The 24776-nt window shown below is 47.8% G+C and overlaps 1 long non-coding RNA gene across 1 annotated transcript; it reads left to right on the top strand.

Moving 5' to 3' along the window:
• The first annotated feature begins 19 nt into the window (after positions 1 to 19).
• On the top strand, positions 20 to 23593 carry LOC310836538. The gene is made up of 6 exons (XR_014560121.1): positions 20 to 97; positions 7567 to 7663; positions 10718 to 10874; positions 13118 to 13211; positions 17486 to 17649; positions 23080 to 23593. It is a non-coding gene; the product is annotated as an uncharacterized lncRNA (long non-coding RNA).
• Positions 23594 to 24776: the final 1183 nt, after the last annotated feature.

Raw genomic sequence — 24776 nt, forward strand, 5'->3', positions numbered from 1 at the left:
AGTAACAATCTGATCCCTTTAACAGCTGGAGCTGAGACACCAGGAGTAATAATGACCATAATAAATAAAAAGGTCTGGAGAATTAACGGGAGACATGGTATGTTCTCTGCCACCACTGTCCAGGCCACTTCCTGCTTCCTAGAAACACTGTCATGGTAAGGGGAGGCTACCTTTGCCTTAATCCAATAGCCAGAGATGGAACAGCTACTCTTCATGCTTGTGTTTCCTCGCCTCTTCTCTTCTCTTCTCTTCTCTTCTCTTCTCTCCCCATTCCTTTTTCTTTTTGTGTTGTATCCAATAGATCATTGGTCTTCAACTGGTGCTTCAGGATCCATGACTGGGTTGTGCCTGATCCAAAATGAGTTACCACTGCAGCACTATCACCATCAAGATATGTGTGCAGGATTAAGAAATGGGACCTCAATTATATATTTGGGTTAAAGGTCGACCTCAGGCCTGAAAAAGTTGAGGACAACTGCAATTTATTTACATTTACTTACTTACTTAATTTGTATCCTATCTTTTCCTGCAAGCAGCTCAAAGTGGCACACAGAGTTCCTTTTATCCTCACAACAGTCTTGTGAGCAGTGTTAGAAACTGAGATATGAAAGCTAGGAGCTAAATGGCACCTTAAACCTAGGGTATGGGCACAACAATGGAATGTCTAGGTGCGCTTTTTTGTAACAAGAATACAAAGCTGAAAATGAATGAACTACAGCTAAAATATGTTCATTTTTCACATGGTCTAGTCCTTCTCCTGCCTACCCCCTTAGTATTCTCAAGAGGGTCTCTTCTCCAGTCTTCAGAGAGCAGCTGGAAGTGGGGAGGCAGAAAAAGGTCCTCTTTTCCTTCCACACTGCAGTTTTAATCTGAAATCTTAGGCGCAGTACTGTGCCCAGAGCTCAGAAACTGCTCACACTAATTAAATTCCGTCACAAAATGCGACTAGAACAATGGGAGTTTCGAACACTGCATGTTAGGTAACCACTACACCACCAGCAGCTAGATTGTGAGTGTGGGGGAAGGGGCTGTGTTAATATTTAACTATAGGCATGGCATTTGACCAAATCGTGGGAGGCAGTGGAAGACAGGAGTGCCTGGCGTGCTCTGGTCCATGTTGTCACGAAGAGGCGGACACAACTAAATGACACAATAACAATAAGCACGGTAAAAAGGTAAAGGTAAAGGTACCCCTGCCCGTACGGGCCAGTCTTGACAGACTCTGGGGTTGTGCGCCCATCTCACTTAAGAGGCCAGGGGCCAGCGCTGTCCGGAGACACTTCCAGGTCACGTGGCCAGCGTGACAAAGCTGCATCTGGCGAGCCAGAGCCGCACACGGAAACGCCGTTTATCTTCCTGCTGGTAAGCGGTCCCTATTTATCTACTTGCACCCGGAGGTGCTTTCGAACTGCTAGGTTGGCAGGCGCTGGGACCGAGCAGCGGGAGCGCACCCCGCCGCAGGGATTCGAACCGCCGACCTTTCGATCGGCAAGTCCTAGGCGCTGAGGCTTTAACCCACAGCGCCACCTGCGTCCCATATAAGCACGGTACTTAGGAAATATTTGGTGTTCTATCAGTGCTGTTGCTACTGTTTTGTATCATTAGAACCAAAATCTTTTTCAGAGGGGGATGGAAGATAAAATGCCCCAAGTTCTGTTTTCACCTCTAACATCAGATGCCTAAAATAAAAATCAGAACACATAGGACAGCCTCATACTGTTCAGAGACCATTAGTCCTTAGCTCACCTGGACATACATTTTATCTCTCTGATTGAACACAACATGGAAGCCACTGAACCACAAACACTGCTATCTTGACTTGTCTGTTTCCCTGCATCTCCCAGCCTTAGACACTGAGGCACATATGTACTGAAACAGGCAACAACCACACATACACACACACCACGGAAAGTAAAGGGTGATAAGGACAGGGCTTTTTTTCAGCCGGAACTCACCAGAACTCAGTTCTGACATCTCTCAGGTATGCGCCATTGCCCTTATAAGAGAACAAGGCAGGCATTCATGGTGAGTTCAGGTACCTCTTTATTCAGCAAGGCATAAGGCAACCAGCTGTTTGAAATCATCTGCTATAATTAGAGGAATCATGGTTCTGTAAATGTGGCTCCACACCATACAGTTAAAGCCCATGGTTTTCCCTAAAGAATATTGAGGACTGTAGTTCACCCGCTCAGGTAAAGGTAAAGGTACCCCTGCCCGTACGGGCCAGTCTTGACAGACTCTGGGGTTGTGCGCCCATCTCACTCAAGAGGCCAGGGGCCAGCGCTGTCCGGAGACACTTCCGGGTCACGTGGCCAGCGTGACATCGCTGCTCTGGCGAGCCAGAGCCGCACACGGAAACGCCGTTTATCTTCCCGCTGGTAAGCGGTCCCTATTTATCTACTTGCACCCGGAGGTGCTTTCGAACTGCTAGGTTGGCAGGCGCTGGGAGCGAGCAGCGGGAGCGCACCCCGCCGCAGGGATTCGAACCGCCGACCTTTCGATCAGCAAGTCCTAGGCGCTGAGGCTTTTACCCACAGCGCCACCTGCGTCCCTTGTTCACCTGCTCAGAAAGCTACAATTCCCAGCACCCACAACAAAATATAATTCCCCAGTTTTAAATGTGCTTTAAATGTGTGGTGTGGACATGGTTTGAAGCATACATATTTACTGGTGGTTAAGTCCCCTTGGATGGGATGTGGGTGGTTCTGTGGTCTAAACCACTGAGCCTCTTGGGCTTGCTGAGCAGAAGGTTGGCAGTTCGAATCCCCACAATGGGGTGAGCTCCCATTGCTCGGTCCCAGCTCCTGCCAACCTAGCAGTTTGAAAGCACACCAGTGCAAGTAGATAAATAGGTACCTATCCGGCGGGAAGCGAAATGCTGTTTCCGTGTGCTGCTCTGGCTTCGCCAGAAGTGGCTTAGCCATGCTGGCCACATGACCTGGAAAAACTGCCTGTGGACAAATGCCGGCTCCCTCAGCCTGTAAAGCGAGATTAGTGCCGCAACCCCAGAGTCGTCCACGACTGGATTTAACTGTCAGGGGTCCCTTTACTTTTACCTTTAAGTCCCCTTGAGCTCACTGAGTCTTACATCTACAGTGGTACCTCAGGTGAAGAACTTAATTCGTTCCGGAGGTCCGTTCTTAAGCTGAAACTGTTCTTAACCTGAAGCACCACTTCAGCTAATGGGGCCTCTTGCTGCCGCCGCGCCGCCACTGCACAATTTCTGTTCTCATCCTGAAGCAAAGTTCTTAACCCGAGGTAATATTTCTGGGTTAGCGAAGACTGTAACCTGAAGTGTATGTAACCCGAGGTACCACTGTACTGAGGATTTGTGCTGTGAAAGGGGAAAAGCAGAGAGGATAAGCAGGTAAAAGAAATTGTCTTGCCCAGTGATTTCAACATGGAATGAATTGAGCTCAGAGGTGCTGTGGCCAGGCAGGTACAGCAAATATTACACTTGAAAGCAGAGCAAGTGAGCGAAGTGTGGCTCAAGGCACTGGTCCCAAGGTCGCATGGAGAGACATGCTGGTGGAGCCAGAACTGAAACAAACGTGTTCCCTCCTCTTGGCAAAAGGTCAGACAGATTAAATCTTGAAAAAGGACCTTGTCAGAGGAAAGACAGCCTCGCTTCCCCCCTCCCCCTTTGCAAAAGGCCCAGTTGTCCCAGGCTTCTCCTTTTTAGGAGAAAGGGTGAGGGTGTGTGTGTGCATGTGTGTCTGTGTGCTCATGCTGTTCAGATCAAATATGAAAATGAATTGGTTTGTTTGCTTGGCAGTTAATGACTGGTCTGGTTTGCAGAGATTGATAAGAAGCCAAAGGGGGCTTCGTATCGAGGGGTGTTCTTGAAAGCCTTTTGTTGTTTCTTTGCGAGGAGGTTGCAGAAAGTGACCTCAGTCCGGAGACAGCTAGTCGCCAACTTCAGCCTCATTTAGGAACACCAGGACCTGCCTTCTGCTGAATCAGACCATCTAGCTCAGCATTGTTGACACAGAGTGACAGCAGGTTCTCTGGGATTTCAGGCACAGAGGCTCTCCTGGACCTACCTGAAGATGCCGGGGATTGAACCAGGGACCTTCTGCATGCCAAGCAGATGCCCTGCCCCTGAGCCCTTCCCATTTGTTTTCTTTGAAGCTGCTCAACTCTTCTCCCAGGTTTATGGTGGCCCTCCATTGCTGGCTGTCAGCCCTGCCGGCCTCTTGGGGTTCTGGGAGTTGGAGTCTCCATCCTTGCTCTATTTGAAGCCTGGTCCTAGTCTAGTTTAAATGTTCTTAGAAAACCAACGGTAGGGAAGTTGCCCATCATTCATGAGCACCTCAACAGCAAACTGAGCAGGCACACATGTTACTGTTCAGACGTCTTTCCCGTTAGCTTGAGATGTATTTCAGTTGTAGTACAGTGGTACCTTGGGTTAAGTACTTAATTCGTTCTGGAGGTCCATTCTTAACCTGAAACTGTTCTTAACCTGAAGCACCACTTTAGCTAATGGGGCCTCCTGCTGCTGCCACACGATTTCTGTTCTCATCCTGAAGCAAAGTTTTTAACCCGAGGTACTATTTCTGGGTTAGCGGAGTCTGTAACCTGAAGCATATGTAACCTGAAGCGTATGTAACCCGAGGTACCACTGTAATAATTTCTAAATGTGCTTCTATCAGATCCACACCATACACTTAAAGCACATCTAAAGCACATTACTTCCCCCAAAGCATCCTGGGAACTGCAGTTTCCCCCTCAGAGCTACAGTGCACTGCAGGCTTAACAAACTACAGTTCCCAGGATTTTTTTTTTGGGGGGGGGACAACCTTAAATGTGTGATCACTATACTTTAAATGTGTGGTGTGGACCTGACTTTAATTAGCATCTGAATATTTTATGCAAATGAATGCCCTCCTTTTTGGCCATGCATCAGTAGCCTTATTGATGCAGTGGGTCACTGATGTTAGACTTCCTTTTTCTGTTTGTACGGGGTGACTCATACAGTCCTGTTTATCACTCATCACACTGAATTTGCATCAAGGCTGAATAAGGAATTGCAGACACAAGTCCAGATGTTGCACTTACTCTTTTTTAAACGGAGTTCGTTCACACATTCAGTTGCAGGCCTTTATACAATGAAGCATTGCTCATCCGAGATAAGAATGTGAATAGCACCAACATTTATCAGACTAACAGTATAGTGACATTGCTTGAGGCTCTCTGCAACTGAAAGAGGAGGAAGGCCATTGTATCATTAGGTCATTGTAGACTCGGATCTTGTGGTCCAGCCATCAGTAATCTCCCCGGGCAACACCCCTTCTTCCCAGGCCACAGCTGTCTCTGGGCCTGCTCCATGCCCTACTTGAGTGAGTGCAGAGTGCTGTTGTGTTCAGGTTCTGTTTACAGACTTCCAAAAAAGGTAAAGGTAAAAGACCCCTGACAATTAAGTCCAGTTGCGAACAACTCTGGGGTTGTGGCGCTCATCTCGTTTTCCTGGCCGAGGAAGCCGACATTTGTCCATAGACAGTTTTTTCAGGTCATGTGGCCAGCATGACTAAGCCACTTCTGTTGAAACCAAAGCGGCGCATAAAAACATCGTTTACCCTCAACAAAGGAAACTGATTTGTAAAAATGTTACATGGAAAAAATATGAGAGACACGACACATACTTCTGTAAAACAATAAAATATTTAATAGAAAAATTAGAAAGAAAGAAAGAAAGAAAGAAAGAAAGACCGTTTACCTTCCTGCTGGGGCAGTACCTATTTATCTACTTGCACTTTTTGGTGTGCTTTCAAACTGCTAGGTTGGCTGGAGCTGGGACCGAGCAACGGGAGCTCACCCCGTCGTGGGGATTCGAACCGCCAACCTTCTGATCGACAAGTCCTAGGCTCTGTGGTTTAGACCACAGCCCCGCCCGCATCCCTGCAGACTTCCAAAGAGACATCTAGTTGATCTCTGAGATAACAGGATGTTGGCCTACATGGGCCACTGGCCTGATCCAGCAGGACTCTTCTTATGTTGTTATGATCAGGTGGCAGGTGATGAGAAATACTCCCATATTCTTGAGACCCTGGAGGACCTTTGGACCACTTCTAGCTGATATTTAGGCCAGGCTTCCTCAACCTCGGCCCTCCAGGTGTTTTTGGCCTACAACTCCCATGATCCCTAGCTAGCAGGACCAGTGGTCAGGGATGCTGGGAATTGTAGTCTCAAAACATCTGGGGGGCTGAGGTTGAGGAAGCCTGATTTAGGCTTTCAGCACCTTTTCCCCTTCGCAGAGGCGGGGAACTTTTGAGGGCAATCTTACCTTGGAGGCTGGTGGACTTCTCTAGGGGATTTTCTGGCTGATATAACTGGCACTTCTGTTAAAGCCCTGGTTGACCTCTGGAACATCGGAAATGGCTTGGGCCGTTGACATGAACCCTCTTCCTGCTTCATGGAGCCTGTTTGGCTCCTTGATATACTCCAGAGTTTAGGCAAGAAACAAGCTGGGAGATTGCTTAAACATAAGTGGAGGAAAACTCCAGTTGAATGCAGTTGAACACTAGTGAGGGTCCATCATTGAGCCTACCTAGTGGCAGTGAAAGTATGCCTTCTTTGCTGCTTCCATTGCATCCTCATTGTGCTGTCCATCACAGCTATTTTGGGTAGAGCAGGGACTTCTGCAGTCTGAAGGAGGTGACAGAACAAATGGTAGTTCAATGTCACTTATTTGCAAAGCATTTTGAGGATAAAATCACTTGCATTCACCAGGATCTTGACTCCTCTGTTATAGCAGATGAATCTCATGGGGTGTCCAGAGCACTGTCTGGTCCTGTTGTGTTGGATGAGTTGCAGTCGGTAAGGCTTGAGGTCAAGGTGCTTGGATTGGCCAAGGTGACCACTTGCACTTTGGACCCTTGCCCCTCATGGCTGATCAAAAAACTAGCAGGGAGGGGACAGCTGGCTGGGCCAGGAAGATGATTAATGGCTTTGTGTGAGAAGGGCTGGTCCCTACCCGCCTGAAGGAGGCAGAGATAAAACCACTCCTCAAGAGACCCTCCCTGGATTCAGAAAATCAAAGTAATTACTAGCCCATTGCTAATCTCCCCTTCTTGGGCAAGGTTTCTGAGCAGCTGGTCACGGGCCAGATCCAGGTGCTCTTGGAGGATGCTGATTTTCTAGATCCATTTCAATTGGGGGTTTAAGCTAGTTTTGGCACAGAAACTGCTTTGGTCTCCCTGTATGATAGCTTCTGTTGGGAGAGAGAGAGGCGAAATGTATCCCTGTTAATTCTCCTCAACTCCTCAGTGGCTTTCGATACCATTGACCATGGTAGCTTTCTGGAGCAGCTGTCCAAATTAGCAGTGGGTAGCACCACTTTGCAATGGTTCTGGTTCTACTTGGATCATCATTTCCAAAGGGTGATGCTTGGGTAGTGTTGTTCTGCCCCATAGAGCCTTCAATGCAGGGTTCCTTTGTGCTCAATTTTATCTCCCAGACTGTTTAACATCTACATGAAACCACTGGGTGGGATCATTCCAAGTTATGGAGTAGATTGTCACCAATATGCTGATGACACTCATCTCTATTTCTCCTTTACTTCTGCAGGTGAGGCAGTGGAAGTGCTGGACAGGTGTCTTGCCTCAGTAATGGACTGGATGAGAGCCCACAAACTGAAGCTCAATCCAGATAAGATGGAGGCACTGTTAGTGGGTGGTTCCCTAGACCAGTTGGGTGGGAGATTGCCTGCTCTTGATGGGGTTAGACTCCCTCTAAAGGAGCGGGTACATAGCTTGGGGGGTACTCCTGGATCCTTTGCTGTTGCTCGAGGCTCAGGTGGCCTCAGTGGCCCACTGTGCCTTCCATCAGCTTCAACTGGTGACCCAGCTACGCTCCTATCTGGACAGGGATAGCCTAACTACTGTTGTCTATGCTCTGGTAACCTCAAGGTTAGATTACTGCAATGCATTATAAGTGGGGCTGTGAAATGACCTGTGATCCTCAGATGAAAGGTGGGATAGAAATAATAATAATAATAATAATAATAATAATAATAATAATAGAAGATGAATATTCTGGTCTGGTAAATATTTTCTGTGCTTAGTTTCTGTGCATCATTCTGCTGTTAAAGGCAGAGGAGCAGGAGCAGTATAAAAAGGTGGCAACAATTTCTGGCAAGCTTCTCCATTTGTTAAGTTCATCATCAAAAGCCCTTCTCTGGGCATCTTTGCTGACAGATGTTAAGGGGCTCCTGGCTGAAGGATAGAAGGTGCAACAAATAGACTTCTCCCTGGGAACACTTGCCTGATGGTTCCTTAATGCAGTGCTCTTCAACCTTGGGTCTCCATATGTTGTTGGACTACAGCTTTCATCATCCCTGACCATTGGCTAAACTTTCTGGTGATGATGGGGGTTGTAGTCCAGCAACATCTTGGGGTCCCAAGAGTGAAAAAACCAAATGACACTGAACCAGATGCGTCAGCAGTGCATCAGGTGTGTCGTTCTGCTGATGCTGCCATGGAACTTGAAGTTTTACCTGTGAGTCTGAATTCCTGTAATTTTGCTTTTGTTATTGCTGGTGTTTACTTTGTGTCTTTCCAGCCCTGTAGCCAGTTGCCAACCACCTCCCCTCACTAGAGTAAAGCAGGGCTGCGGTGCTGAGCCACCAGCCCACCTGCTGACTCGGCCCACCTGCTGACTCGGCCAGTGGGGCCCTGGGCAAGCTGAAAGGAGCACTGGGCCTCACTGCTCTGGGTGCCTGCATGGGGGCGCCTGGTTTGCGCCCACTCAAAAACTGTGCTCCCGGGCCACGGCCCCCCCGGCACCCACCACACTATGCCCATGGGTTTTCCCAGATGATATTTTGTAGGAGGGGGCCAAATGCACTGTGCATTTGCACTGGGACACTTTTATTGTTTTAAACAATAGAAGTCTCATGGTCGCATCACTTCCTGGTGCAACTGGACTTCTCTGCGACCCTTCCCCTCTGCAGGGAGGTGGGACCGATTTGGATGCCCCCCCCCAGTCCTGAATGGGGTAACTGTGCCCCTGAAGGACCAGGCGCACAACCTGGGAGTCATTTTGGACTCACAGCTGTCCATGGAGGCACAGGCCAATTCTGTGTCCAGGGCAGCTGTCTACCAGCTTCACCTGGTATGCAAGCTGAGACCCTACCTGCCTGCGGACTGTCTCTCCAGAGTGGTGCATGCTCTAGTTATCTCCTGCTTGGACTACTGCAATGCACTCTACATGCGGCTACCTTTGAAGGTGACCGGGAAACTACGACTACGTAATCCAGAATGCGGAGGCTAGACTGGTGACTGGGAGTGACTGCCGAGACCATATAACACTGGTCGTGAAAGACCTACATTGGCTCCCAGTATGTTTCCGAGCACAATTCAAAGTGTTAGTGCTGACCTTTAGAGCCCTAAATGGCTTCGGCCCAGTATACCTGAAAAAACGTCTCTACCCCCATCTTTCTGCCCAGACACTGAGGTCTAGCGCTGAGGGTCTTCTGGCAGTTCCCTCACTACAAGAAGTGAGGTTGCAAGGAGCCAGGCAGAGTGCCTTCTCGGTAGGGGTGCCCTCCCTGTGGAATGCCCTCCCATCAGATGTCAAGGAAATAAACAACTATCTGACTTTTGGAAGACATCTGAAGGCAACTCTGTTTAGGGAAGTTTTTAATTTTTGATGTTTTATTCTGTTTTTAGTATTCTGTTGGGAGCCACCCAGAGTGTCTGGGGAAACCCAGCCAGATGGGTGGGGTAGTACTACTAGTAGTAGTAATAGCTCTCTTCTAAATATTGTTCCAAAATGCTTGTGATTTTATTATGTAGGTTGCAAAGTCACCTTGAACATGTTGGAAGGATGACGCAGTCTGTGAGGCTTCAAAGAAGTATATATGTAAACAAATAATTCCTCCAGACAGACTGTTTATTGATTATAAATTCATCCTGATTTGCTTGCACAGAGCTTTCGCAGAGGTCAGACTATGTCCAGTCATTGCTGAGCATGTCTGTGGGAGGTAACACGATGATGAGCCATTGACCTGCATTCATCCTGATTTACTTGCTGGGTGTTTACACATCTTCTTGATAGCTATCCATCCACTCCACACCTTTCAATGCATTTCTGCAACACTTTCCACCCCCCACCCCCCACAAAAAGCCAGTGTTCTCAGTGTCTTTGTTGCACAAGAGCACCAGAGTGCTTTAATCCACTATAAATGCACAAAACCTCAAGTTCCAGTTATTGACAGTCTGGACTGGAGGCACCCGAAGATGCTTGCTGCAAAACAAATGACACTGAGTTCATTGAGTTCCTAGTAGATATGCTGATGTTTGTGGCTTGAATGAGTAACCTCACGTGAATCAGCCTCTTTGCTGACAAGCCTACTCTAGAAGCATCATCACTAAGAAACTGGTCAGGACTGGCTATTAGTTCCTGTTGATGAAAGGGAAAGATCTATTCAGTTTCTGAGCTTATCAGTCAGGCCTAATGCTTGGTTGTTAGCCCTGGACAATATCTATCAGTGATCTATGATCCTCTTCTTCTGAGCCGCTGAATAGTGTTTCTTGAGCCATTATCTGGGAAAAGGCTGGAGCTTTTTCAACCCAAGACCTGTATTGTGTTCTGGGCAACTTTTTGGGGGCCACATGCTAGGGGTAGGAGGGGCCAGAGGCAATGATCAGGGCCAGCCCAATACATTTTAGCACCTGAGGCAAACCACAAAATGGTGCCTCCCTTCCTTCCAGGGAAGAAGCTGAGAGCGAAGATCTACAGCAGGAGCAAGGAGGAAATAAAGATCTACACTGTGATCTGCTGCTTCTGTGGATCCTCCCGCCTTAGGCAATCACCCAACCTTGCCTCATGGGTGGGCTGGCCCTGGCACCTATTGAAAATTGTAACTTTATATGGTAAGCTAATTTCTGCACTAAATTTTCTTGGGAGAAAAGCAATGACAAACCTAGACAGCATCTTAAAAAGCAGAGACATCACCTTGCCAACAAAGGTCCGTATTGTTAAAGCTAAGGTTTTCCCAGTAGTGATGTATGGAAGTGAGAGCTGGACCACAAAGAAGGCTGATAGCCGAAGAATTGATGCTTTTGAATTATGGTGCTGGAGGAGACTCTTGAGAGTCCCATGGACTGCAAGAAGATCAAACCTATCCATTATTAATGAAATCAGCCCTGAGTGCTCACTGGAAGGACAGATCGTGAAGCTGAGACTCCAATACTTTGGCCACCTCATGAGAAGAGAAGCCTCCCTGGAAAAGACCCTGATGTTGGGAAAGATGGAGGGCACAAGGAGAAGGGGACGACAGAGGACGAGATGGTTGGACAGTGTTCTCGAAGCTACCAACATGAGTTTGACCAAACTGCAGGAGGCAATGGAAGACAGGAGTGGCTGGCGTGCTCTGCTCCATGGGGTCACGAAGAGTCGGACACGACTAAAAGACTAAACAACAACAATTTCTACACACAGCCTCCTACTTAATGCCTCTTCCTTACCTGGAGGATAATCAAAGACACATCCTAGCCAGGCAAAAACACTCACTGAGGGTGCAAAGCTGGGTTGGGCTTGGGGGAGAGTCCTGAGGGTCAGAAAGAAGGAACTGGAGGGCCTTGCTTGGCCTCTGGGTCTGAGGTTCCCTACCATATAATAATATTTCATAATCTGTCCTGGGATCTCTTGGGATGAAGGGCACTAAGGAAACAACAACTGAAGAGATAAATTGAAATATAAAAACTAAAAGCCTGATCCTGTGATCTGGTGTGGAAGGGAAGAAGTCCGGGGAAAGCTCCAGCTCAGGGATACAGCAAATGCTGTGGGTGCAGAAGGTTGCAGCTTCAATTCCTAGCATCTCCATGTAAGTCTGGGGAAGTCCCTTGTGTCAGGGCTGGGCTCTGTGGGCCATAATCCAGGGTAAGGATCTGGGAACCATAAACTGTGGATGAGTCAGTGTGGGGCAATGGTTACAATGCTAGACCATGGGCCAGGAGGCCATGTTTTGAACCCTGCACTCAGCCGTAAAGGGTGGCCTTGGCCTTAAGGATGCAGGAACATCCCACATGGGGGCTGCCACATTGACCCACCCACCACCACTGCTTCTCTTACCTCGCCTGGATGGCAGCACCCATAAAACAGCAACAGTGGGTCCAGTGAGATCTTGCAGAGCTCTTGTGGGATCTCATGAGATTTCAGCAAGATTTCATGACAAACCACCTGCGTCAGAGGTGCTTCAGTTGCCCAGGGCAGCTGCCTTAGCCCACCTCATGGGCAGGCTGGCCCTGATCCCACAGCTCTCAGGCCATGTTGCTGAAACATGGCTGCTGGTTGGGAAAGAGAGATCTTTATACTCCTTCCTGCCTAAAGGAACCCAGAAATCAGTGGGCAGAATCCTTCAGGAAGACTCCGTTGGAAAAGGCTGCTGCCCGCAGTTCCCCAATTGCTCACACAAGTCAGTCACACCCAGAGAGATCCCAGCAGCTCCTTGACACTCTGAGTTCTATTTTGTGGGTGGGAGTCAGCCACAATCTTGTGTAACAAGCCTGCATCCCTCTGCCCCCCCCAAATAATCTGGGGAGGGCTGCAGCTTGCTGGCAGAGCATCTTCCTTGCATGTAGAATGTCCCAGGTATCCTAAGCCCCGCAATGTTGCTAGGATAGGGCTTGGGAGACAGGTGGATGAGAAGGAAGTGAGGGGTTGAATTGTAGGAACTTGTGTTGGAGGAGGGGAGGTCTCCTTTTTCCATCCTGATTTCAGTTGCTTTGGAAGAAGAAACAGGGATTCCAGCTCACCACACTACAAACTTCCTGAAGAGTGGGAGGCTGGGGATATCTTTAATCAGTCAAGAGGGAAGGCTAAACAGAAGCTTGAGCAGGGAAGGGGGGATGCAGTCTTGTCACCTGCAACCAAGTTGCTGCCTTCTCAGGTGGGAGCAGAACTGGCCCATCCCAATGTGCTTGCAATCCTGACATTCCCACAGGTCAAGGGAGTCTTGTGAGTGAGTGTGCCATGCCTTATCTTTAAAAGCTTGGCAGGAAGGACAGGGAAACTTGTTGGGACATCTTGGGAAAGTGGGTGGAGCAGAAGCCAATGACAGAGAAAGGCAGGGCTGACGGCAGGCTGAGCAAACCCGTTCTAGTTTTCTCCCCAGCCTGCTCCCTGCTCAGTTCTGTGAGAGGCGGAGTTGAGACTAAGAAGGAGGAATCGTATCCAGGGCCACTTCCTGGACTGACTGTAAGCAAAAGGTGAGCAGCTGGGGTCTGGCTGAAGAGAGACTGAGCTTGGTGGGGCAATGTCCCATTCACCCTAATGTACCAGCCTCCACTGATCTTATGCATACTGACTCAGCTTGATTTACCTTTCAGGTAAACATGCGTAGCATGGAGCTGAGGGTACCATCATCCTGAGTCCTTTCTGAGAAGGTTATCTCACCCTCTGATCCTTTTATGATGTTTATGCTGGTCAAGTCTTCCCCTTTGCCTGCCCTTTGACTTTTCTCCTTATCCTTTTCGAAAAAAAATGTTTATTTTGAGTTGTAGGAGGAAGTTAGCCAAAGAGCAAAAACCCTTTCTTCTTTCTCCCACACTGGGGAAACCGAGGCTCACTTTGCAAATCATGAAATTCTTCGTCTTTTGCTTCAGAGTCAGCACCCGTGGCCTAGCCACAGGAGCTCCCTCTCTTCCTTCCGTCCTTTGACCATAACCCTTATATCAAACTCCAGATGTGAGGGGATATTAACTGAAAAAAGCAGCAGATGCCCTCGAGCCAGCCTGTTGAAGCAAGCCTGATACATACACTCAGAACAGAAAATACCTTTTTAGAGAACTGTGGGTGTCAGCAACCTGGGAGCAGTTTCTGTTTATCAGGTTGCCAACTTATCCCATTCCCAGCAGGGCTTGGAGCATCCTTGGGGAACATAGGAACTAAGGACTCCTCTGGACAATTGTTTATTGAGGATTCATCCTGACTTGTTTGCATGAAGATTATCCCAGCAGCGGAGCATATGCCCATGCTGCCCAGGATGGGTGCGCTCCTGAAGGGGGCGTAGCATAGAGGGTTCCCTCCCAGGCGCGGGATAGCTGCTCAGGTGCCCAGAGCGGCACATGCGCCCTGCAGCCAGGGGCGCACCGAGCTGCCCATGGGGGTGGAGCAAGCCACCCATGGCAAACATTCAGCATGCTGCGATTCCCAAGCCGCCTCCAAGCTGTCAAAGGAAGTTGCAGGACAGTGAGCACTGCTGTGCTTCCACAAAGCTGATGCAGAAGGATGTTACATGGCGGGTAAGTGTGGCTTGGCTACATAGGCATCAAGGGCCAAATGTGGAATCTTGGCAGGCCTGATTTAGCCCAAGGCCATGGGTTCCCCAATGCTGATTTAGCTAGCAGGCCTGATTTAGCCCAAGGCCATGGGTTCCCCAATGCTGCATTCACAGCTACAAACATTACAAACTGGCAAGAGCACTAGACTGAAGTATGCTGCCCGATTTCCTTGTAGCCACCAGCTACATATTGCTAAAGTTTCTAGTCCATCTGCTATATTCTTTTTTATTGTCTGCAAAAGCCTAGGTGAAAACGTATGTCTTGGTTGTGTTGTCAGAATGTGTACAATGTAGGCACCAGGTGCAATCTAGGGGCAAGAAATTTCAGAGGTTGGGGGTCCACTACTGGGAAGTTAATAATAATAATAATAATAATAATAATAATAATAATAATAATAATAATATAATGGGAAAGCCATTCCTATACAAAGTGGTATGACAAAGCTTGTATAGTGCAGATGGGGCTTCTACACTGTCTACACCAGGCTTCCTCAACCTCGGCCCTCCAGATGTTTTGAGACTACAATTCCCATCATCCCTGACCACTGGTCCTGTTAGCTAGGGATCATGGGAGTTGTAGTCCCAAAACATCTGGAGGGCGGAGGCTGAGGAAGCCTGGTCTACAATGACTGGCAGTGACTCTCCCAGGTTTCAGACATTGAGCCTCCCCTGCCCCCCACCAGCCACAGCAGGAATCACTGGGAATTGAACTGGGAAACTTTCACATGTGCTCCTGCTTGCTGACCCACAACCCTTTGATTGTGCTCTGAGGTGAGTTACGTAAACCTTGCTTAATATTAGCCGTGAATAAGATGAGTGTAAGTTAATCTGCATGAAAGAGGACAGTTTTGCTTTTGTTCTCCGGTTTTCTTTGAGAAGGGAAACACCCAGGCTTTGCACAGAGGCGTTCTTTGTTAAGCCTGTTTTAAAGAGAGAGAGAAAGAAAGAAATGCAGCAAAACAGAGAGGTGCTGACCTTGCCTTTGAGGCTGCTTAAGGGCAACACTTTTTATCTTACTCAGAAGAAAAGGGTGCTTAGGAACATGTGGCAACATAACCCTCATTATGCATTGCAGAGATGGTAAGAGAGCCAGCATGTATCAGGGACCCCCTGAGGGGCACAAAGTGTTTCAGCAGGGCATTCCACTGTCTTCCAATAGAGCCCCAGGTGAGGGACATAGGAAGGTGCCTCGTATGGAGTCAGAACAGCAGTCCATCTAGCTCAGTACTGTCAACACTGACTGGTACTGGTTCCCTGGGATTTCAGACAGGGATCCTTTCCCAGTGTGTCTGGAGATGCTGAGGATTGAACCTGTGAGCTTCTGCCTGCCGAGTAGATGCTCCACCACTGAACTCCGGCCCTTCCTCAATGTAGGAGCATAGGAAACTGCCTTATACTGGATCAGACCCAGTGGTCCATTTAACTTAGCACTGTCAACACCGACCGGCAGTGGCTCGCCAACATTTTTATAATAAAAAAGGGATGTCCATCATCATCTCCATCATCATCATCATATTTATACTCTGCTCCACTCTGAGCGGCGTCCAACATATATAGAAAGGTAAAGGTAAAGGACCCATGACAGTTAAGTCCAGTCGCAGACGTCTCTGGGGTTGCGACGTTCATCTCGCTTTACAGGCTGAGGGAGCTGGCGTTTGTCCGCAGACAGTTTTTCCGGGTCATGTGGCCAGCATGACTAAGCCGCTTCTGGTGAAACCACAGCAGCACACAGAAATGCCGTTTACTTTCCCACTGGAGTGGTACCTATTTATCTACTTGCACTTTGATCAATCAATCAATCAAAACTTTATTAGCAAAGCCAACAGGCCACAGCTATACAAGAATTAAAAATAGAAATAAGGATAAAAGGGAGAAAAGAACAAGCAAAAGGAGGTCCGTCAGATGAACAAGTCTGTCACTCAGATGGTGGCCCTCAATTTCATAGCTCTTTCGATGTACCTCGCGACCTTCTCTGTTATCTGACTTGTATCAGATAAGAGGAAATACAGTGTGATGTCTGGTGAACGGCCGGGGTTGGAGAGAATGAGTGGAGTAATAATCTCATTCCTTAGGTCTTTGTAAAGGGGGCAGGATAGGAAGACGTGGGACACTGTTTCCGTGTTACCATCTCCACATGGGCAGAGTCGTTTTTCAAATGGAGTCTTTTCGTAGCGACCTTCGAGTACGGCAGAAGGGAGAACATCCCATCTAGCCAATGTAAAGGCACGTCTGTATTTTGGGATGGTTAATTTAAACAAATATGAAGCTGGAGAGTCAAAATGAGAAGGGGGAAAGTAGGTATACCATGGGCACAGTTTCTTTAAGATAGTCAGGTTGTTTTGCCGTTCAATGTCTTTCAGGCGCTGGCCTATTAGACTCTTTGCTTTAATGAGGCCCATTGATAGTAGGGACTGTACTTGCACTTTGATGTGTTTTCGACCTGCTAGGTTGGCAGGAACAGGGACCGAGCAATGGGAGCTCACCCTGTCATGGGGATTCGAACCGCCGACCTTCCGATCGGCAAGCCCAAGAGGCTCAGTGGTTTAGACCACAGTGCCGCCCGTGTCCCATTATATAGAAATATAACAAAACATTAAACATTAAAAAAAAAACCTATACAGGGCTGCCTTAAGATGTCTTCTAAAGGTTGTATCTCCTTGGCTTGGGGGTCACATAACTCTATACCCACTGATGTTCATACTTTCCAACATTTCTCTGGTGAAAATAGGGATGTCCTAAGGAAAAGCGGGACATTCTGGGATCAAATCAGAAACCATTAAGTTTCTGCTTAATCTGCTGCTAACCAGATTAAGAGACCTCTGGGTATAGGGCGGTATATAAATTCAATTATTATTAACAACAGCAGCAGCAGCAGCAGCAATATCAACCACCACCATTCAATCCATCTCTTTATTATGGTCAATGCCCAATATTCAACCTGCTGTTAATGAGACAGGCTGGTATCTCCCAGTTCATGGGTGACTTGAGCTTCAGGAACAATTTCCAGATATATGACACTCCTCTCTAAATCAATACTTCCCCCTTCAGTTTGCATCAGTGCTTAAGTGTTTTTTTTTCCATCTCCCACAGATATTGTGTTACTGTTCAAAACACATTTGTATCTGTCATATCATTGCATGAGTTTCACACCCTGCTGGAGAAAACTTCCCTTTTCCAATTTCCACATTGCCTTCTATGCAGAAAACTGCTGGTCATCTCAACCCCCTCCTCCTTCTCCATCTGAAGCAACTTGGGGATCCCCATGGAAACGGTTACCAATTAACTGCAACTGAGTATGTAACGGCTGTCTTTGGAAAGGAGGAATGGGAGAACCAGAGCTGTTGGCGGCAGTGCCCTTGTGACAGGTGCCTAAGCAGACTTCAGCTCCTTTTATACTTTTCCTTTGAAATGTTTTAGATCTTTTGTTTGATTAAAGGCCTCTCTGCTGAATGATTTTATGAGTTTGATTAATCATCTTATCCTATATAATTTTGCATACACAGAAATAACTCTCGGTGACTCTGGAATGACCTCCCTGAGAATTCGGTCATGTACTGATTCTTGCTTTCTTTCAGGCACCCTATCAGTACAAATCATTCAGAGAGAGAAATAGACATATTAGTCTGAAATAATTATGGAACTGATTTCTCTTTTTGCTGCTGCAGAAATTAAAGATACAAAGAACTGTAATAGATTAACAGGAAATGTTTCAGATTGTGCATCTCTGAAATGGATTGTTAGCGGTGCTGTTTTTATAGAAAAAGAGGTACCTTGTTCTCTTAGAATAGCAATGGCGCCCACCTGAGTGGTGCCAAAACTAAGTTTCAGTGAGTTCCGACTGAAAAAAAAAGCCCTAATTATTAGTATGGTGAGTTTCCCTATGGAGGGGCTCAGGGAGCTGTCACTGGATAAGTTCATACCAACTCAGCCTGAAGCCCCTGTTCTGCCTCCCACGTTGCCAGATTGTTCCCTCCTGCCAGCGCTTGCTGGCAAGTCTCTGCCTACAAAGGTGTCTGATTACAAGTCTAGCTCTGAGCTGGCTGAGTCTCTACCTCTGTCAAGTAGGACACAGAGATGTCAATAATAATAATAATTTTTATTTATACCCCGCCCTCCCCAGCCAAGGCCGGGCTCGGGGCGGCTGACAAGCAATAATAAAAACAAGTTGAATGAATACAACTTAAAAACAAGATTAAAATACAACATTAAAATATTGAAACAATAAAATATTAAAATGCAGCCTCATCACAGGAGGAGAAAGGAAAAAGAAAGAGGGGGAGGGAATCAAATTGGCTCCAAGCCAAAGGCCGGGCGGAACAACTCTGTCTTACAGGCCCTGCAGAAAGAAATCAGATCCTGCAGGGCCCTGGTCTCATGAGGGAGAGCGTTCCACCAGGCCGGAGCCAGAGTTGAAAAGGCCCTGGCTCTGGTTGAAGCCAATCTAACTTCCTTAGGGCCCGGGACCACTAGGGTGTTGTTATTTATGGACCTTGAGGCTCTCCGTGGGGGATACCGGAGAGGCTGTCCCGTAGGTACGGGGGACCTACTGCTCAGGCCTAGTCTGCTAGAAGGAATTCTCATCTGCTTACCCAGGCCAAAGATGCAGCCCACTTGCCACGCTAAAGTCATGCCCACACCACCTTTACATAAGGAGAGTCCATGGAGTGTGTTAGCTGTTGGATCAATGCCTTAACTTGCCTAGACATGCATTGCATCTGTTGTGCTTTTGACTTTTGCCTTGCTTTTGCATTATACTGATTTGAACATTAGTGCTGTAGGCAGAAAACGTAATCTGGTATCAAGTTCTTCATCCAAGGGGGAGCCTGGACATTGTGGTTAAATGGGTGCCCAATTGTATCCAGATATAGACAGATATAGATGGTTTCACCTCAGGAACCATCATGCAAAATTTGGTCAGGAGGTAAAGGCGGAGCTGCTCTGGCACCTGGAGCGGCGCACATGGTGTGCACCCCAGGCAGGGCTAGCCGCCTGCAGTGAGCGGTGAGCATCCCAGGGGGGGGGGGCGCCGTCTGTGGAAAGTGTCCAGGGGGTGGCGCGGCGATATCACCCCCCCAGGGATAACACCCGGGGTGGACTGCACCCACCGCATCCCCCTTCCTCCGCCACTGTCAGGAGGTGCACAAATGCAGACCATTCATAGAAAGCAGAGAGCTTTCTCTGGGAGGAGGAAAGAGAGGATCCCCTGGGAAGAGAAATTTGTTGTCAACGCACTCTGTGACTTGTGGATCTGTGAAGAGAATAGGGGTTGCCTAACAACTCCGCGACGGGGTGAGCTCCCGTTGCTCGGTCCCTGCTCCTGCCAACCTAGCACGTCAAAGTGCAAGCAGATAAATAGGTACCGCTCCAGAGGGAAGGTAAATGGCGTTTCCGTGCGCTGCTCTGGTTCGCCAGAGGCGGCTTAGTCATGCTGGCCACATGACCCGGAAGCTGTACGCCGGCTCCCTCGGCCAGTAAAGCGAGATGAGCACCGCAACCCCAGAGTTGGCCACGACTGGACCTAATGGTCAGGGGTCCCTTTACCTTTACCTTAACAATTCTCAGCACCTTGACAAACTACAGTTCCCATGATTCTTTGGGAGAATCTATTGCTGCTTAAGGGATGCGGGTGGTACTGTGGGTTAAACCACAGAGCCTAGGACTTGCCGATCAGAAGGTTGGCAGTTCGAATCCCTGCGACGGGGTTAGCTCCCATTGCTCGGTCCCAGCTCCTGCCAACCTAGCAGTTCGAAAGCATGTCAAAGTTCAAGTAGATAAATAGGTACTGCTCCAGTGGGAAGGTAAACGGCGTTTCCGTGCGCTGCTCTGGTTTGCCAGAAGCAGCTTAGTCATGCTGGCCACATGACCCGGAAGCTGTACGCCAGCTCCCTCGGCCAGTAAAGCGAGATGAGCGCCACAACCCCAGCGTCGGTCACGACTGGACCTAATGGTCAGGGGTCCCTTTACCTTTACCTTATTGCTGCTTAAAGCGGTATGGTGCTGCTTTAAATGCCTTAAGTGCAGATGGGACCTTGAGTCCAGCACTTCTCTAGACTACACAGGAGATGGAGGAAGCAGTTCCTGGTAAACACCGACAGCTGGTATAATTAATACAGAGTATAATGTGCCCTTATTCTGCTGTCACAAGAGTTGCTTGTTGTTTGTCAGAGGACAGTTTGCCTCAAGGAGTTTCCATCCTTGTTATCTGTCTTGTCTGACGTTAAGATCAAGCAAACAAGTAATGCAACCTCTTGCCAAAACTTAGAAAGTCCCTTTGCAGCTGCTCTTAAATGTTCTCAAAAGAAGAAATGAAAGTCTGTGGGTTTTTGTTTTGCTAGTCTTTGTCTCCAGTTTTTCCTTGTCTCTCTCCCCATCCCACCCCACCCTGCAAGTCTGCTCAACTGGGAAGCCAGGTCACATCCCCCCTTGCGCCATACATTTAAAGCATATTTTCCCAACAAAAAAATCTTGGGAACTGTAGCTCAGCGATTCTTATTGCAGGGAAGGGGTAAGGTGTTTTAAATGAAAACAGATTGTTGAGGATGAGTACGAAGTATTCTGGATTGATAAAAGCTGCTTTGTTGTGCTATGAACAGGTTAGTGTGTGTGCAGCCTTAGTACTGATGTGCGCACTTTAACCTAAAAGTCTGTATGCTTCATAGTGTTCATATTCACCTGGCTACTTATAGGCTGCTGGTTCATGTTTACCAGGCAGGCTCTCTACTGTATTAGTAAAGTATTTACCGTATTTTTCGCTCTATAACACGCACCTGACCATAACACGCACATCGTTTTTAGAGGAGGAAAACAAGGGAAAAAACATTCTGAATGAAACAGTGGATGTATCATTTTTGTGCTTCATGCTGTGGCCACAGACATGTGATCTGATGGTGAATTTGGGCTGACCCAATGCAAAAATCCTGAGAATCCCTGTGCATCCATGGTTTGTAACCACGTTTTTGCACCATTGCAGCCCCAGGCAACAGTGGGTGCGTGATTTTGGGGGGGCAGGCTGTAGCCATGGACATGCTATGTGCTCTGATGGTGAATTTGGGCTGACCCAATGCAAAGACCCTGAGGATCCATGTGGATCCATGGTTTGTAACCATGTTTTTGCACCATTGCAGCCCCAGGCAACAGTGGGTATGTGATTTGGGGGGGGGGCAGGCTGTAGCCATGGACATGCTATGTGATCTGATGGTGAATTTGGGGTGACCCAATGCCAAAATCCTGAGAATTCCTGTGGATCCATGCTTTTTAACCACATTTTTGCACCATTGCAACCCCAGGCAACAGTGGGTGCGTGATTTTGGGGGGGCAGGCTGTAGCCATGGACATGCTATGTGATCTGATGGTGAATTTGGGGTGACCCAATGCCAAAATCCTGAGAATTCCTGTGGATCCATGCTTTTTAACCACGTTTTTGCACCATTGCAGCCCCAGGCAACAGTGGGTGCGTGATTTTTTGGGGGGCAGGCTGTAGCCATGGACATGCTATGTGATCTGATGGTGAATTTGGGGTGACCCAATGCCAAAATCCTGAGAATCCCTGTGGATCCATGCTTTTTAACCACATTTTTGCACCATTGCAGCCCCAGGCAACAGTGGGTGCGTGATTTTTGGGGGGGGGCAGGCTGTAGCCATGGACATGCTATGTGATCTGATGGTGAATTTGGGGTGACCCAATGCAAGGATCCTGAGAATCCCTGTGGATCCATGCTTTTTAACCACATTTTTGCACCATTGCAGCCCCAGGCAACAGTGGGTGCGTGATTTTTGGGGGGCAGGCTGTAGCCATGGACATGCTATGTGATCTGATGGTGAATTTGGGGTGATCCTGAGGATCCATGCTTTGTAACCACATTTTAAGTGGGGAGCGAAGGAAAAACAAAGAAGGGGCATTAGAGGGGTGTGCAGAGAAGCAGCTGGCTAAGAATGCAGGAGAGGGATTTAACGGGAGGGAGGAAAGAAAGGCAAAAGTTTCCCCTCACCCAAGCCAGCCATATCCCTCTCTCTCTCTCTCTCTCTCTCTCTCTCTCTCCCTCCCTCCCCCTCTCTCTCTCCCTCCCTCCCCCTCTCTCTCTCCCTCCCCCTCCCCCCCTCTCTCTCCCTTCCCCCCTCTCTCTCCCTCTCCCGCAGCAGCACCGGAGCTTGCCTGGAGGGGAGGGGCTTTCCCTGCTCTTTGTTCCGTTTCAGCAAACACAGCAACGAAACAGAGGGGGGTGGGCAGTAAGACCCTGAGGCAGAATGCAGGAAAGCAGCCGCTTCCTCTTTTCAGGTTTCGCTTCTCCGTGCAGCGTGCAGCGCCGCAATTTGATTTTTGCATGATTTTTCGGCTCCAGGGACCACACATTCGCTCTATAACACGCACAGACATTTCCCCCTCCTTTTTAGAAGAAAAAATCTGCGTGTTATAGAAGGAAAAATACGGTAAATTTAAAATCTCTTTATCACGGTCAATGACCAGTATTTGTGTTAGTATTAACAGGCTGTGAACTGCATCAGTGTTCATACGCATGATCTTCCCTTACATGCACATTCAGCCACCCACAGATTTACCTTCTAAACACCCTGGAGGGAGAAACTGAATCCCGAAGCTTAGCAATATTAGCAACTCAAAGATTCCTAGCAACCCCAGAAGGCTAGAATACAATAAATAGGAACCATGATTTACCCAGGACAGAGCCCCTCTAATAGGGATTGCCCCTGGTAAACAGGGAGAACTATTAAAATGCATTAGAATGTTGCAGAGTGGAGCTTTCCTGATCAGGGTAACAGATCGCTGTGGATTTTTCCAGGAAACAGCCAGATGCCATAAGGATTGGCACCCATCCCTCCAAACAGCTTAGGTGAATCTGTCACCCCTGCTTTCATGCACCCATGCCCATGTTCTTCTGCAATGGATGAGGCCAGAAGATGCCTCTGCTCAAAGGTAGGGCCAACACCTCACAGGACTGTTAAACTTGTTCACCCTGTTGCTCCAGGGAGGAGTGTATGTATGTTATGCCCACAGGTGAGCATGTTTCCGTGTTTCAGCCCAGATTGTCTAACGAGCAAGCAGGAAGAGATCACTGAGAGGATGGAATAAAACACAGAGGCAAATGTCCCTCCATTCATTGTTTTTAAGGGTCTTGGTCTGATGCTTATGTTGTCTTAACATGATGGGGAAGGGCTGTTGTTTTTTGAAGAACAGAGGATCTGATCAAATACACTCCGTACATGGAAATCACATTTTAAACACGTGGCTCCCACCAAAGAATCTTGGAAATGTAGTTTGTTAAGGGTGCTGAAAATTAAATTGTTGTTGTTGTTGTTGTTGTTGTTGTTGTTGTTGTTATTCATTGCATTATATTCCACCCTTTTCTCCACGGAGCTCAATATGGTGTACATGGTTCTCCTACTACTCATTTAATCCCCACAACAACCTTGTGAGGTAGGTTTGGGTGTGTTGAAAATGGCTCTCCTATCTCTTCTCAGTCCCCTCTTTTCCATGCTAAACATGCCAAGCTCCCTCAACTGTTCCTCATAAGGCTTGGATTCCAGACCCTTGATCATCATGGTCCATGGGTGTAGCCAGGATTTTTTGGGGGAGGGGCAGAAGCTCAGCTTTGTATTGATTGGGGGGCAGCTGCCCCCTGCTCCCCCCTTGGCCACACCCATGTTGTGATCATCCTTCTCTGCAGATGCCCCAACTTGTCAAGATCCTTCTTAAACTGATCCTAAATGATTAAATGATGCAGACATATGCATACATTTCTGCACATTGGTGCTTGTTGAAGACCTGTGAGCAGAGCAGAACAGTTTCTCCCCCAGACAGTTGATAAACAACCTCAGCAGGTAATGCAGAGCAAATGTTTGCAAAGGGAACCAGTGATGCTTAGTCTGATGAGCAGCATCTGTGATGCCCACACAGAACCTCCTACAACCGTGCAGGTCCTGACAGTGCACCATGTGGGAGCAGGAAAGTACCTTGGGAGCCTCAGGCTGCACAACATGTGTCTCCTGATGGCAGCTTTTCCTGGAGAGGGCTAATCAGGGGGAAATACAGTGGAATAAGCATGCAGTTGAAGTGTGACTGAGTTCCAACAAGCTAGCCATGTTTTTCCAGGGTTTATCCTTCCTGCTTGCTTTGCATCCTTGGCCTCACTCCTGTATGGTGCTGTTTCATGCCTCTGCATAGCCATAGATTTGAAGCTAAAATACATGATGTTAGGATCTTTAGGCACCAGGCAGACCATGAACCACCAGGCAGACCATGTACGTACAGACTATGCATTTGAAACACACTTTAAATCACCTCCCCAACTCCAGAAACTACTAATTTTTTACGGTTGCTTGGAATTGTAGTTCTGAGGGCGGATGTTCTTTAGTTCTTTAGGGGTTTTTGAATGTTTTATGTAGTTTTATAGTAGTTTTATGTAGTTTTGATGTAGTTTTAAGTAGTTTTTATGTAGTTTTATAGTAGTTTTATGTAGTTTTTCAATTTCATTGTTCT

The sequence above is a fragment of the Podarcis gaigeae genome, assembly GCF_964106915.1.
Source record: "Podarcis gaigeae genome assembly, chromosome: Z".
In the NCBI taxonomy this organism is placed as follows: Eukaryota; Metazoa; Chordata; class Lepidosauria; order Squamata; family Lacertidae; genus Podarcis; species Podarcis gaigeae.